Raw genomic sequence first — 10,013 nt, 5'->3', positions numbered from 1 at the left:
TTTTGGGTCTTTCCACATTATTTATGTCACAAGGACAATCTTTCAGCTAAACATAAACCATCACCTTGCCTCTCTTGATAGTCACATTTGAAGATTAAAGGCCAGCGGAGTATCTGACACCTTCTTTGTCATCAGCAGACATTATTTTGGCATGGATTTTCTGGCCTAGGATGTGGGGAATGTTGGCAAAGAAACTCTGAGAGCACACTGCATGGCAATACGTTTCTGAAGCTGTTAAACATGTGTTATGGAGAACTCTGGCTGAAGAAATATGTTAGGCATGGAAGGGAAAATGTGCCTAGCACAATAACACTGCTGGTTCTTTCAGCTCCACAAACAATAACAGAGAATGATTTTTTTTTATTATTATACTTTAGGTTTTAGGGTACATGTGCACAATGTGCAGGTTTGTTACATATGTATCCATGTGCCATGTTGCTTTGCTGCACCCATTAACTCGTCATTTAGCATTATGTATATCTCCTAATGCTATCCCTGCCCCCTCCCTCCACCCCACAACAGTCCCTGGAGTGTGATGTTCCCCTTCCTATGTCTATGAGTTATCATTGTTCAATTCCCACCTATGAGTGAGAACATGCGGTGTTTGGTTTTTTGTCCTTGCGATAGTTTACTGAGAATGATGTTTTCCAGTTTCATCCATGTCCCTACAAAGGATATGAACTCATCATTTTTTATGGACATTTGGGTTGGTTCCAAGTCTTTGCTATTGTGAATAGTGCCGCAATAAACATATGTGTGCATGTGTCTTTATAGAAGCATGATTTATACTCCTGTGGGTATATACCCAGTAATGGGATGGCTGGGTCAAATGGTATTTCTAGTTCTAGATCCCTGAGGAATCGCCACACTGACTTCCACAATGGTTGAACTAGTTTACAGTCCCAACAACAGTGTAAAAGTGTTTCTATTTCTCCACATCCTCTCCAGCACCTGTTGTTTCCTGACTTTTTAATGATGGCCATTCTAACTGGTGTGAGATGGTATCTCACTGTGGTTTTGATTTGCATTTTGCTGATGGCCAGTGATGATGAGCATTTGTTCATGTGTTTTTTGGCTGCATAAATGTCTTCTTTTGAGAAGTCTCTGTTCATGTCCTTCGCCCACTTTTTGATGGAGTTGTTTGTTTTTTTCTTGTAAATTTGTTTGAGTTCATTGTAGATTCTGGATATTAACCCTTTGTCAGATGAGTAGGTTGCAAAAATTTTCTCCCATCTTATAGGTTGCCTGTTCAATCTGATGGTAGTTTCTTTTGCTATGCAGAAGCTCTTTAGTTTAATTAGATTCCATTTGTCAATTTTGGCTTTCGTTGCCATTGCTTTTGGTGTTTTAGACATGAAGTCCTTGCCCATGCCTATGTCCTGAATGGTATTGCCTAGGTTTTCTTGTAGGATTTTAATGGTTTTAGGTCTAACATTTAAGTCTTTAATCCATCTTGAATTAATTTTTGTACAAGGTGTAAGGAAGGGATCCACTTTCAGCTTTCAACATATCGCTAGCCAGTTTTCCCAGCACCATTTATTAAATAGGGGATCTTTCCCCATTTCTTGTTTTTGTCAGGTTTGTCAAAGATCAGATAGTTGTAGATATGTGGCATTATTTCTGAGGGATCTGTTCTGTTCCATTGATCTATGTCTCTGTTGTGGTAGCAGTACCATGCTGTTTTGGTTACTGTAGCCTTGTAGTATAGTTTGAGGAACTGGTACCATTCCTTCTGAAACTATTCCAATCGATAGAAAAAGAGGGAATCCTCCCTAACACACTTTATGAAGCCAGCATCATCCTGATACCAAAGCCTGGCAGAGACATAACCAAAAAAGAGAATTTCAGACCAATATCCTTGATGAACATTGATGCAAAAATCTTCAATAAAATACTGGCAAACCAAATCCAGCAGCACATCAAAAAGCTTATACACCATGATCAAGTGGGCTTCATCCCTGGGATGCAAGGCTGGTTCAGCATATTCAAATCAATAAATGTAACCCAGCATATAAACAGAACCAAAGACAAAATCCACATGATTATCTCAATAGATGCAGAAAAGGCCTTTGACAAAATTCAACAACGCTTCATGCTAAAAACTCTCAATAAATTAGGTATTAATGGGATGTATCTCAAAATAATAAGAGCTATCTATGACAAACCCACAGCCAACATCATACTGAATGGGCAAAAACTGGAAGCATTCCCTTTGAAAACTGGCATAAGACAGAGATGCCCTCTCTCACCACTCCTATTCAACATAGTGCTGGAAGTTCTGGCCAGGGCAATCAGGCAGGAGAAGGAAATAAAGAGTATTCAATTAGGAAAAGAGGAAGTCAAATTGTCCCTGTTTGCAGATGGCATGATCGTATATCTTGAAAACCCCATTGTCTCAGCCCAAAATCTCCTTAAGGTGATTCGCAACTTCAGCAAAGTCTCAGGATACAAAATCAATGTACAAAAATCACAAGCATTCTTGTACACCAATCACAGACAAACAGAGAGCCAAATCATGAGTGAATTCCCATTCACAGTTGCTTCAAAGAGAATAAAATACCTAGGAATACAACTTACAAGGGATGTGAAGGACCTCTTCAAGGAGAACAACAAACCACTGCTCAATGAAGTAAAAGAGGATACAAACAAATGGAAGAACATTCCATGCTCATGGGTTGGAAAAATCAATATCATGAAAATGGCCATACTGCCCAAGGTAATTTATAGATTCAATGCCATCCCCATCAAGCTACCAATGACGTTCTTCACAGAATTGGAAAAAAACTACTTTAAAGTTCATATGGAACCAAAAAAGAGCCCACACTGCCAAGTCAATCCTAAGCCAAAAGAACAAAGCTGGAGGCATCATGCTACCAGAATGATTTTTTTTTTTTTACAGGCAGTATCAGAAGACAAGGCAATACCCACCACTATATGAATAGGGCTGCCTCCACCATTAGCCTCTAAGTGAGATTGTCACAGGACATGGGCTGCTGAATGATCTCGTAGTTCCTCATGATGAAGCAGTTTAGCGGCCAGAAGTAAGGACGGAAGCCCAGGAGAAGGTTAGGATCAGAGCTACTAGGAAAAGAAGGTCGAAAAAAATGCCCAACGGCAGGCAGAGCAGCCCCAGACAATTGAGTGCAGTGAAGGTAAGGAGGGCCACCCTGATGATCTGCAGGGGGATGAAGACCAGCCTCTTGAAGCCCATGGTGAAGACACTGCCCTCCCTGGCCTTGCTGTCTCTCAGATGGGTGAAGGAGGTCATCCCATAGAAATAATAGAAGCTATGATGAAAAGCAAGAAGTCAGTCTTGTTGTGACAGCTTATCCCAATGTGCCATTTCCCTGAGAAGACAAATGGGGGATCACTTCAGTCCCAATAAATACCCTGATTCCAATCCAGGTTTCTTTTCTCACATGCTGAAAAGGAGGCACTTTCTGACTACTTTATGAAGCTAGCCTTCCTGCTCATAGGACCCTAGAATTTTTCACTTCTTTTTCCACAAATGCTAAGGTATTACCTACTCAATCTACCAAAAAAAAGGACGTAATTTAGTGATTCCAACAAAACAAAACAAAACAAAAAAACAAAAATGCTCAACCAGATAGAAATCACAAAAGAAAATACCTTACAACTTTAATGGGCGGGAAAGACTCCACATAAAAATACAAGGTTTTTTTTTTTTTTTTTTTTTTTTTTTTTTTTTTGCCCAGATGCTTTTCTGAGACAGGCTTTTAAAATTAAAACTTTAGAAGCAATTTAATTTTGTTCCATGAATGTTAAAAGTGGAAATGAATCCTTACTTCAGAACATACCCCTGAGGCATGCAGAAATCACTCTCAGTAACTCAGCAATTGTTTCAAGCACCTCTGAAAATGTCCTATAAAATGTTAATTAGATCACTAAATTAATGAGTGCCTCAAAAAATGATTTTTTTAACAAGACGTTGGAAGAAAAAGAAGAGTCATTTTGCTCCTCTGAGGTTCACTAGGATTCATTTACAACTTGCTTAGATTCAAGTTCTTCATGCAGTCAGGAAGGAGTCAATCCTATCTACAGTATAAAATCAATCATGACAAATTTGACATAATTTTAGTACTGGAAAGTAAAATGAAAACCTTGATCAATAACATGATGTGTATATATAGTTTTGTATGTTCTATCTATATGTCTATCTTTCATTTGTTCCTTCTATCATCTATTTCATCCATCTCTCTATCTATCTCTATTCCACCCATCCATCCATCCATCTCTTCCGTCATCTTTGTCTCTCCCACTGCATTTATTTATTGATAATATCTATCTATCTATCTATCTATCTATCTATCTATCTATCTATCTATCTATCATCTATTTAATCCATCCATCCATGTATCTCGTCTTTGTCTCTCTCTGCATCTATCTATATATCAATGTATATATATATCTATCTATCTATCTATTTTTCTATCTGTTTCTCTATGTGTCTATTATCTACCTAGGGAGCGAGGTAATTAGCTAGCTACTTAGCTATCATCTATTCCATCCATCCATCCATCCATTCATCCATCCATCCATCTATCCATCCATCCCATCTGTATCATCTTCATCTATCTATCTATCTATCTATCTATCTATCTATCTATCTATCTATCTATCTATCTATTATCTGTCCATCCATTTATCAATGCTTTCTTCCAACCATCCATTCATCCATTCATCCGTCTATCATAAGGAATTATCTAAGAATCTATTTATCTCTACGCACACATACCAGACAAAACACACACACACACATACACATACACACACATCTATATATTCAAGTAGTCCAGGTAGGCTCATTGTGTTTTTAACCTAGAATTGAAATGATTTCGTTCCCAATTAAAGTTGTGCAAAGTATATCACTGATGTCATCCCTAAGATAACTGTCATGATGCTCTCTCCCACTCTTCTGCGAACTTTGTCCAAGTCCTCCCTGCTGTTCCTCAGGTGTCCATATCTATTAGTGCTGTTGAATAGCCGTCATCCTTCAGAAACTCGGCAAAGGTAATCTCATTGGTGGGAAGTCCTCCCGAAGAGGCTGTGAAGAAAAAAATCAACTCTTAGGAACCAGGAGATACTTGGAGGTAGGAAGCTGTCCTGGAGGGGGAGCCAAGATGGCCGAATAGGAACAGCTCCGGTCTCCAGCTCCCAGCCCGAGCGACACAGAAGACTGGTGATTTCTGCATTTCTGCTTGAGGTACCGGTTTCATCTCACTAGGGAGTGCCAAACAGTGGGTGCAGGACAGTCGGTGAAGTGCACTGTGCGTGAGCCGAAGCAGGGCGAGGCACTGCCTCACTCGGGAAGCGCAAGGGGTCAGGGAGTTCCCTTTCCTAGTCAAAGAAAGGGGTAACAGACGGCACCTGGAAAATCGGGTCAGTCCCACCCTCATACTGCGCTTTCCCAACGGGCCTGGAAAACGGCACACTAGGAGATTGTATCCCGCACCTGGCTCGGAGGGTCCTATGCCCACAGAGTCTCCTGATTGCTAGCACAGCAGTCTGAGATCAAGCTGCAAGGCAGCAGCTAGGCTGGGGGAGGGGCGCCCGCCATTGCCCAGGCTTGCTTAGGTAAACCAAGCAGCCAGGAAGCTCGAACTGGGTGGAGCCCACCACAGCTCAAGGAGGCCTGTCTGCCTCTGTAGGCTCCACCTCTGGGGGCAGGACACAGACAAACAAAAAGTCAGCAGGAATCTCCAGAGACTTAAACGTCCCTGTCTGACTGACAGCTTTGAAGAGAGTAGTGGTTCTCCCAGCACGCAGCTGGAGATCTGAGAATGGACAGACTGCCTCCTAAAGTGGGTCCCTCACCCCTGAGCAGCCTAACTGGGAGGCACCCCCCCAGAAGGGAAAGACTGACACCTCACTGGGCCAGCTACTCCTCTGAGACAAAACTTCCAGAGGAACTATCAGACAGCTGAATTGGTGGTCTCACGAAAATCCGCAGTTCTGCAGCCACCGCTGCTGACACTCAGCCAAACAGGGTCTGGAGTGGACCTCTAGTAAACTCCAACAGACCTGCAGCTGAGGGTCCTGTCTGGTAGAAGGAAAACTAACAAACAGAAAGGACATCCACACCAAAAACCCATCTGTACATCACCATCATCAAAGCCCAAAAGTAGATAAAACCGCAAAGATGGGGAAAAAACAGAGCAGAAAAACTGGAAACTAAAAAGCAGAGCACCTCTCATCCTCCAAAGGAACGCAGTTCCTCACCAGCAATGGAACAAAGCTGGATGGAGGATGACTTTGACGAGTTGAGAGAAGAAGGCTTCAGACGATCAAACTACTCTGAGCTACGGGAGGAAATTCAAAACAATAGCAAAGAAGTTAAAAACTTTGAAAAAAAATTAGAAGAATGGATAACTAGAATAACCAATGGAGAGAAGGGCTTAAAGGAGATGAAGGAGTGAAAGCCAAGTTTCGAGAACTACGTGAAGATTGCAGAAGCCTCAGTAGCAGATGGGATCAACTGGAAGAAAGGGTATCGCAGATGGAAGATGAAATGAATGAAATGAAGTGAGAAGGGAAGTCTAGAGAAAAAAGAATAAAAAGAAATGAACAAAGCCTCCAAGAAATTTGGGACTATGTGAAACGACCAAACCTACGTCTGATTGGTGTACCTGAAAATGACGGGGAGAATGGAACCAAGTTGGAAAACACTCTGCAAGATATTATCCAGGAGAACTTCCCCAATCTAGCAAGGCAGGCCAACATTCAGATTCAGGAAATACAGAGAACGCCACAAAGATACTCCTCGAGAAGAGCAACTCCAAGACACATAATTGTCAGATTCACCAAAGTTGAAATGAAGGAAAAAATGTTAAGGGCAGCCAGAGAGAAAGGTCGGGTTACCCACAAAGGGAAGCCCATCAGGCTAACAGCTCATCTCTCGGCAGAAACTCTACAAGCCGGAAGAGAGTGGGGGCTGATATTCAACATTCTTAAAGAAAAGAATTTTCAACCCAGAATTTCCTATCCAGCCAAACTAAGCTTCATAAGTGAAGGAGAAATAAAATACTCTACAGACAAGCAAACGCTGAGTGATTTTGTCACCACCAGGCCTGCCCTAAAAGAGCTGCTGAAGGAAGCACTAAACATGGAAAGGAACAACCGGTACCAGCCACTGCAAAAACATGCCAAATTGTAAAGACCATCGAGGCTAGGAAGAAACTGCATCAACTAATGAGCAAAATAACCAACTAACATCATAATGACAGGATCAGATTCACACATAACAATATTAACGTTAAATGTAAATGGGCTAAATGCTCCAATTAAAAGACACAGACTGGCAAACTGGATAAGGAGTCAGGACCCATCAGTGTGCTGTAGTCAGGGAACCCATCTCACATGCAGAGACACACATAGACTCAAAATAAAGGGATGGAGGAAGATCTATCAAGCAAATGGAAAACAAAAAAAGGCAGGGGTTGCAATCCTAGTCTCTGACAAAATAGACTTTAAACCAACAAAGATCAAAAGAGACAAAGAAGGCCATTACATAATGGTAAAGGGATCAATTCAACAAGAAGAGCTAACTATCCTAAATATATATGCACCCAACACAGGAGCACCCAGATTCATAAAACAAGTCCTGAGTGACCTACAAAGGGACTTAAACTCCCACACAATAATAATGGGAGATTTTAACACCCCACTGTCAACATTAGACAGATCATCTAGACAGAAAGTTAACAAGGATATCCAGGAATTGAACTCAGCTCTAAACAAAGTGGACCTAATAGACATCTACAGAACTCTCCACCCCAAATCAACAGAATATACATTTTTTTCAGCACCACACCACACCTATTCCAAAACTGACCAATAGTTGGAAGTGAAGCTCTCCTCAGCAAATGTAAAAGAACAGAAATTATAACAAACTGACTCTCAAACCACAGTGCAATCAAACTAGAACTCAGGATTAAGAAACTCACTCAAAGCTGCTCAACTACATGGAAACTGAACAACCTGCTCCTGAATGACTATTGGGTACATAATGAAATGAAGGCAGAAATAAAGATGTTCTTTGAAACCAACGAGAACAAAGACACAACCTACCAGAATCTCTGGGACACATTCAAAGCAGTGTGTAGAGGGAAATTTATAGCACTAAATGCCCACAAGAGAAAACAGGAAAGATCCAAAATTGACACCCTAACATCACAATTAAAAGAACTAGAAAAGCAAGAGCAAACACATTCAAAAGCTAGCAGAAGGCTAGAAATAACTAAAATCAGAGCAGAACTGAAGGAAATAGAGACACAAAAAACCTTTCAAAAAATTAACGAATCCAGGAGCTGGTTTTTTGAGAAGATCAACAAAATTGATAGACCGCTAGTAAGACTAATAAAGAAGAAAAGAGACAAGAATCAAATAGATGCAATAAAAAATGAAAAAGGGGATATCACCACTGATCCCACAGAAATACAATCTACCATCAGAGAATACTACAAACACCTCTATGCAAATAAACTAGAAAATCTGGAAGAAATGGATAAATTCCTCGACAAATACACCCTCCCAAGACTAAATCAGGAAGAAGTCGAATCTCTGAATAGACCAATAACAGGTTCTGAAATTGTGGCAATAATCAATAGCTTACCAACCAAAAAGAGTCCAGGACCTGATGGATTCACAGCTGAATTCTACCAGAGGTACAAGGAGGAACTGGTACCATTCCTTCTGAAACTATTCCAATCGATAGAAAAAGAGGGAATCCTCCCTAACACATTTTATGAAGCCAGCATCATCCTGATACCAAAACCTGGCAGAGACACAACCAAAAAAGAGAATTTTAGACCAATATCCTTGATGAATATTGATGCAAAAATCCTCAATAAAATACTGGCAAACCAAATCCAGCAGCACATCAAAAAGCTTATACATCATGATCAAGTGGGCTTCATCCCTGGGATGCAAGGCTGGTTCAACATACGCAAATCAATAAATGTAATCCAGCATATAAACAGAACCAAAGACAAAAACCACATGATTATCTCAATAGATGCAGAAAAGGCTTTTGACAAAATTCAACAACCCTTCATGCTAAAAACTCTCAATAAATTAGATATTGATGGGACGTATCTCAAAATAATAAGAGCTATATATGACAAACCCACAGCCAATATCATACTGAATGGGCAAAAACTGGAAGCATTCCCTCTGAAAACTGGCACAAGACAGGGATGCCCTCTCTCACCGCTCCTATTCAACATAGTGCTAGAAGTTCTGGCCAGAGCAATCAGGCAGGAGAAGGAAATAAAGGGTATTCAAATAGGAAAAGAGGAAGTCAAACTGTCCCTGTTTGCAGATGACATGATTGTATATCTAGAAAATCCCATTGTCTCAGCCCAAAATCTCCTTAAGCTGATTAGCAACTTCAGCAAAGTCTCAGGATACAAAATCAATGTACAAGAATGCTTGTGATTTTTGTACACCAATCACAGACAAACAGAGAGCCAAATCATGAGTGAACTCCCATTCACAATTGCTTCAAAGAGAATAAAATACCTAGGAATCCAACTTACAAGGGATGTGAAGGACCTCTTCAAGGAGAACTACAAACCACTGCTCAATGAAATAAAAGAGGATACAAACAAATGGAAGAACATTCCATGCTCATGGGTTGGAAGAATCAATATCGTGAAAATGGCCATACTGCCCAAAGTAATTTATAGATTCAATGCCATCCCCATCAAGCTACCAATGACTTTCTTCACAGAATTGGAAAAAACTACTTTAAAGTTCATATGGAACCAAAAAAGAGCCCGCATTGCCAAGTCAATCCTAAGCCAAAAGAACAAAGCTGGAGGCATCACGCTACCTGACTTCAAACTATACTACAAGGCTACAGTAACCAAAACAGCATGGTACTGGTACCACAACAGAGATATAGATCAATGGAACAGAACAGAGCCCTCAGAAATGATGCCGCATATCTACAACTATTTGATCTTTGACAAACCTGACAAAAACAAGAAATG

General features: G+C 40.6%; 1 long non-coding RNA gene across 1 annotated transcript in view; it reads right to left on the bottom strand.

Moving 5' to 3' along the window:
- Positions 1–4,075: 4,075 nt before the first annotated feature.
- Positions 4,076–10,013, bottom strand: part of LOC116811457 (uncharacterized) — a 59,740-nt gene continuing 53,802 nt past the window's right edge. Inside the window, exon 4 of the long non-coding RNA XR_009211975.1 lies at positions 4,076–5,065. This is a non-coding gene — a long non-coding RNA (uncharacterized LOC116811457). The remainder of the gene's footprint in view (positions 5,066–10,013) is intronic.

The sequence above is a fragment of the Hylobates moloch genome, unplaced genomic scaffold, assembly GCF_009828535.3.
Source record: "Hylobates moloch isolate HMO894 unplaced genomic scaffold, HMol_V3 SCAFFOLD_25, whole genome shotgun sequence".
In the NCBI taxonomy this organism is placed as follows: domain Eukaryota; kingdom Metazoa; phylum Chordata; class Mammalia; order Primates; family Hylobatidae; genus Hylobates; species Hylobates moloch.
The sequence above is the reverse complement of the archived record's forward strand: the minus strand, read 5'-3'. Positions and strand labels throughout refer to the sequence as shown.